Source organism: Fukomys damarensis, unplaced genomic scaffold, assembly GCF_012274545.1.
Source record: "Fukomys damarensis isolate Sample0158 unplaced genomic scaffold, DMR_v1.0_HiC HiC_scaffold_11, whole genome shotgun sequence".
In the NCBI taxonomy this organism is placed as follows: Eukaryota; Metazoa; Chordata; class Mammalia; order Rodentia; family Bathyergidae; genus Fukomys; species Fukomys damarensis.
The window spans coordinates 15599745-15606504 of record NW_022900923.1 but is presented as its reverse complement, the minus strand read 5'-3'; the positions used below and the strand labels follow the sequence as shown (position 1 = coordinate 15606504).

General features: G+C 36.6%; 1 protein-coding gene across 7 annotated transcripts in view; it reads right to left on the bottom strand.

Annotated features, from left to right (window-relative positions):
* Positions 1-6760, bottom strand: part of Dnm3 (dynamin 3) — a 531047-nt gene that overhangs the window by 523331 nt on the left and 956 nt on the right. The gene's annotated exons all lie outside the window — the stretch shown is intronic.

Here is a 6760-nt window from a genome sequence, read left to right as displayed (position 1 = left end):
AATATATATTACTAATTGAATGCATATTTTGGGCCAGACACCTGATATCATCTTATGTGAATCCACACGCACACAAATGAAAGCTGTTATCCCCAGTTTAAAGATGAGGAAAGCAGGCCGAGGGAGGCTCCTCCCTTCCTGACAATATGCCTTGTAGCTAGGAAGAGCCACAGGTGGGTCTCAAACACCAGTCAGCCATGCCTATGCTCCATCTAGATGACTCCTTTCCAAATCAGTGCTTTTGAGGAAATCTAAGAAAACAAACATCATAAGCAAGACTAGAAAATAGATTCTTTTTCTTTTTCATTTCCAAGCCACTGAAACAATAAGCGCTAGAGTTCTTCAGAGGCCATACCTGTTTCCAACATGTGTGCATGTTATTTGGGACTATAGAATAGCTATGCAGCAGAGGGAAGTGAAAACGGCACAGTATCACAAAGAACCACAGAAGTATATAGTGTGTGTGTGTGCTAGGGACCAAACTCAGGACTTTGCTCTTGCCAGGCAGGTGTGGCACCACTGAGCTATGTCCCCAGCCCCTGGAAACAGACATTTTTCACCAGGGATATTGGGACAAAATAAGATCTAAAGTAATCCTATCTCACTCATGTAATTCGGGGATTTCCCTCAACAACCCGTCTTTATTATCAATTAACAATGTACCATTTTATGCAATATTAATGTTTGTTGAAATTAAGTGTTAAAATAATTTCTATGGTATTGATGGGTACGGGTACCACTCAACTTACTCTAAGAATTCACACACAAAAAATAAGATTGTGTGAAAACACCCAGCACCTCATTTGGCCCATCTGTTGCCTAAAACTCACACTCTTTCAAGAGTACACTATTAGTAAATGACCTGATCTATGTCTGAGAAAAATCCTGCTCCTTGGATACATGCACTGTTCTGTGTGGAAAAGAACAGTGTTATATGACCAGTAGCCTGCTACAAGAACAGCGACACTCGGGAATACCAGGGAGGAGAAAGACGGGGCCAATATTGCAAAATAGTGGGAAAAAGAGGAGGCAGGGTGGATGGGGTGAGGGAGGCACTAGAAAACAATAGAAGGAGGAAGAGATGATGATGAACTGATGCAGGGCTCCCAGCTCTGAACACCACGTTCCAAACCCAGCTCTGATTTTTTTCTGACCTTGGACGTATCTCTTGGTTTCTCTGTATCCTGAAGTAGCTCCAGGAAGTTAGCAAAAATGAAGCCAGAGGAGTTTCTTACAGCAAGCTAATGAAATGCCAATCTTTGCTTCTGATAAAGAAAAACTAAATTACCTATGACCACACACACACACACACACACACACACACACACACCATTAATGTGATATTCATAACCCTTCTGGTTTGTTAGAAATGGCTGTTAATTAATGAAATACACATCGTTGAGTGTCACAACTTTTTTACACTCCCCTCCCCATTCCAAACAACACAGTCCACACTCAAGTTTGCCTTTGGAGTGTTTTCCCAGACATTTTTTGCCTTCAACTTATTTCACTACTTTAATTAAATACCTTATCCCTAAAAAAGAAAATAGAATTTCACCTCCATTAAGTATTAGCGCCTTCGCTGTCCTCAGAAAGCAGCTGCTCTGTCTGACCCATCCAATCCCACTCCCAATTAACCTTCACTGAATCCAGTTTCATATGTACCTACATCTTCAAAATACAATTATATATTAAATATAAACCAAATTAAACAAAACCTATATAAGATAAATTATATATTAAAATATTCTGTGGTGCCTCAAATTGAACAGAGGGCCTTACATGCTAAGCTATATCCTCCTGCCCCTCAGTTATATTCTTAATCTCTCCAATGTCTTTCCTTTCTACTCTTATCTCAGCCTCCTCCAATCTTCAGTATCTCCTTATGATAAAGTGACAGTCTAAACGCCATGGTTTGTTGTCAAGTCAGACATTGAGACCCAAATCAGCACCTCCTCACTTTGACATTGATACTTGGGTACATGCAGCCTTGGGCTAAAGTGACACTGGCTGCCAAGTGACACTGGAAACTCATATATGTCTACTTTCCATTTTATCACAGTTCAGTTTCAGAACTGTAGTTTTTCAGGGGTTTTCACTTTATTAAAAACAATATACTATAAATTTGTATCCCAGTTAATTTGCAATAGAGCCAAATGCTTTCATTTTACATATTCATTTCAAAGTTGTAACCTCATACTTTATCCTGACAGTTCTCCTTTTATACACATCAGCTCCCATATGTTCATACTTCCTTGTATGTTCTTACCCCAGTATACTTAGAACTCAATAAATACCATAGGTGTTCATTGACATTATGCACCCATGTTTATCAAGAATTCCAATAGAAGTCATATTCAAGGGTAGTTCCCAGTTTGGCTATTTACCTCCATGTGATCCTAGGCAAATGACCTGTCTCTCATTTCCTCCCCTATCGGCATGGGGATGAGAAAACAGGTAAGGAACAGAAGATATGGGAAACGTATAACAGAGTCTATGCCTGCTACCCATTAAAGGCTAAATAAATGTTGGCTCCCTTCTTCTTTCCATCATATATAATGTGTTTAGCATAACATAATTCTTTGGAGTTTTAAACCAATGTTGAAAGCCTGAAGAATTGCAAAACCTGACTCAGATTGGGGAAATAGAAAATTTTCAGCTGTACAGAAAGTTAAATTGGATTATTCTATACACTATATTTACTTGAGGTTCTCTTGACTCTGGTAGGAGAAAAAAAAATCACTTCTTTCCAGAAGCTTGTAGTCCCTCTTAAAATGAAATTAGATTGTAATAATAAGTGAAAAATCATAATTTGACTCCATTTATTACCCCAGCAATAGGTACTGAGATAAGTGTCTGATTTATTGCTGTGGATGGAGTGTGGTTTGTCCGACAAGGGTTAGAAGTATAGCAACATTAAGAGGTGTTGGGACCATTAAGAGTAGAGTCTAGTGGAAGGTAATTAAGATCTTTGGAGGCTCTGCCCTTAGAAAGAATTGATGCAGTTCTCATGGCACCTTGGTTAGCTGAAAGAGGGTTGTTATTAAAAAGAGCAAGATGGGCTCTTCCTCTCTTCACTCTGGCTTCCTGTCTCACTGTGTGATCTCTGGCATACGCATCTGCCATGATGTCATCTGACTTGAAGCCCTCACCACCATGTTATTCTGTTTAAACCTGCAATCTTTAAACTGTGAGCTAAATAAACTTCTTTTCTTTAAAAAATTCCAAGCCTCCAATACTCTGTCATAGAAATGGTAAATGGAACGAACACTCAAGGTAGGTTCCATTGAAAGGGAACCCAGTAGCCTACCCTCTAATACTACTCATAGTCTACCCTGCTAAGTATTGTCTTGTGCTTCCAATGTTCCCAATGACTGCTTACTCAATTTCATTCTTAAGTCAAGTGCATTTTTTGCATTAAAAGTGCATAAGCAAATTCCAAAACAGAGATATTCTAACCAGTCCAGTTTAACTAGTTGTATTGCTTTTGCGGGGAGGGGGAGAGAATACCAGGATCAATCTCAGGACCTTGCACTTGCAAGGCAGTCACAGTGCCACTGAGCTAAATCCCTGGCCCTTTCATACATTTTTAATACAAACATAAATTAAGTTGCTTGTAGTAATTAAACCCTACCAACGGTGTAGATGGGATAATATAGAAATATCTGATACAGTATTAATGCAACAAAAATAGTTGTATGATTTCAAGTTCTACCAATTCATTGTTGGATGAAAAATAGTCCATACTTTTGATTCTTTTGTTTGTTCACCATTAACCATGTAACCATTTCTATCTTTGCAGAATTGGAAGTCTGTTTAGCACTCAGACTAGAATAAGATAATATGGAGTCTTCTATCTATATAATTAGCATTGAAGAACCAATGTTTGTAACAAGTGTATCATTAAAAAAATTTTCACATTAGCATCTAGTACAGTTTTCACTTAGCACTCTATAAACAACCCATATGCACTCTAAACATATACTTAAACAACCCAGTTACATTTTAGAATCCTCTTCAAGAAAGGCTAATATAGTAAAGAAATATACTTTCCTTTTAATTAATGTTGCTTCAGCCTAAGAATTACTGAAATCCTCGGCAAAGTGAGGCCAGTTAGATATACATAAATAAATATCAGTAAAGTCATTGATCTAACAGCCTCTTATTTACACAGACATTGTGAATATAGCAGCAAGGAAGAAGTTGAAAGTACTTACCATAGGAATTGGTAAACCTCAGTATGGTGAGGCAAATACATTATGGAGCATGGATTACTGAATTCAATCCACTGTTATTTTATGTTAAATTAGCCAATGGATGAGTTACTTAAATTTCCTAAGTTTTCATTTCTTCTTCAGTAAAATGGAACTCATGAACAGTACCTATCTCTCTGGCGGTTTATGATGATTAAAAAGATTCTCTATGTTAAAAGAATCCAGAATATTAGCTAACATGCAGCAAACACTCAGTATCATAGTCATCACTGCCCTATAAATACATATGTGCTACATATACATACATACACAAATACATATGCATACATGCATATATACACAAGCAGTTGGATAAATTCTATTCTTCCGTATACAAACCGGACCAACGGGTCAAATCAAGCCAGCTAGTGAAACCCTATATTCAAACCATGGAGCTCAGCTTCTATTCGTTAGGCCTTATGCTGCATCTCGCTGCCAGCATATATCTCATCCTGAGCAACCAAAAGAACAATCTGGTTACTCATACTATATCACATTAATATGTACATTCATCACTTCAGCAAGAAAAATCACAAACAAGGAGTTCATTCATGACTCATTTTATTCATAACAATCTCAAACTTGTCACCCAAAAATTGATTTTTACAGCTACAGTTAAATAAAGTAAACACAGTCACATCCAAATTCATTTCAATGGTGTCAAAAAAATCAATTTAAGCAGTTATCTAAGAGAAAAATATAATATTAGTCCAATAAATGCAGTTTGTTAAATATTAGGAAGAAAATGCACCATTGTTTTGAAGAGAGCAAACCTAAATCATGAGCAAACAATTTACATGAACAAAAACCTCGTTTTACAACTGCATTCAAAAACTGCACATTTGGCCATGGTCTTAAAATGAAAAGAGCTACCTATGAAAAGCTGTATCTTAAAAAAAGGGTCTTATATTGATTGAAAGATTCCTGGATAATAAAGCAAAAGTTAAAAGGTTACAGTAGAATGTGAATACTGGTTTTTCTGCCTCAGCTGAATCTTCTATCAAAATAGAGAACTTCATTTTCCCTAAGGTTGGGTTATAATTAGAAATTAGACTCCTCAATAATTCAATGACTGAAATCTTTACTGAAGTTAAATGACCTTTCTAATTAAGTTTTCTCCTTAATATATAATCTCTGCTGTGCAAGTGCCACCTCTAAAGATAATGAAGTCTTTACATATTTGATAATTGAGTTTTCCTTCTTTTTTTCTCCCTTTTCTTAATCATTCTAACAGTAATTAGTTATTGGTAGAACTCTTAAAGTACAACAAATTACTAATGCAGTCTGTTAAGTGCTCTGGTTTTTATATTTATAATGTTCCTATTTTTCATCCCATCATGAAAAATGTTCAAAGTTGAATATTTTACTGGTCTGTGTCTCTCTTCCTTTTTTGTATTCTCATTAGAAAATAATACAGCTAGTGAGGGGGAATGTGCACCATTTTATTATAACGTTAAGAAGACTTAGAATTTATTAATCTGGAGAGCAGAGTTCAGATATATGCATAAAATTTATGTTAAATCCAAAAGTTCTGGCTACAAATAACACACTTACAATACAGATTCATCTAAGTAAATAAATAAAAATATGGTAATTGTATTTAAAATACTTACAATTTCAATCTTTAAGAATTTGTTTAAAAAATAAATGTAACTAATCAAATCCACCTCTTCTGCAGAAATCTAAAATGACGTAGGGAAATGCTTCACCATCACTCTTCCCATTCATTAATCATTAATAGATTATAAGACAGAGGCCAAGTGAATAAGTTAATTACTCAAGAACAGCAGACAATTGTCAGCATTTTTACTTTTTATTAGATTTCTTATCTATGTAGTTCTTGAGAGGAAAAAAAAAGGAATTTCACCTGACAGATGGGAGAAAAAAATATGTACCTTATGAATACTAGCACCACCCCCCAAAAGATGTGGGAATATCCAGCTCTACATTTTACACATCACCAAGCACTAGCAAAAAGAAAAACGAACACGAACGGAACCTTTTGCACTGCAAGTCACTCAAGAGCCAAATATAAAGAATAAAGTATAGTTTCTGGATTGTCCCTCTCCAGCCCAATCTCTGGGATGCTATATATTTCTACCTGGTTTACTACTAGAAAACAGATTTCAGCTTTCATGATGCTTCTAAATGGGTTTCTTCATAAATATCTGCACTCTTCCAGCAAGACCATCAAGGTAGTTTAATCCCTTATGGATTGCTCCGTAGAATAAATGTTGATTCCCAATTGTAAAAATTAATTTTGTAGCATTTCCTGTACTAAGAGCCGTGAGGAAAGCATAAAGATAATTTGGATTCAGAATGTTATCTTGAAGACTTACAGGGCAAATTAGAGCTCAAAGAACCGAAGAGGATGCTGGGGGAGAGGGCACCGAGAGAGTGCGAGAAAGATGCTGGTCAGTTCCGAGATGATGCAGGAATGACATGGCACCCAGACCTCACAAGTCCACATCCACCCCCCCAACTCTCCCCCCCCCCCCCCCGGCGCC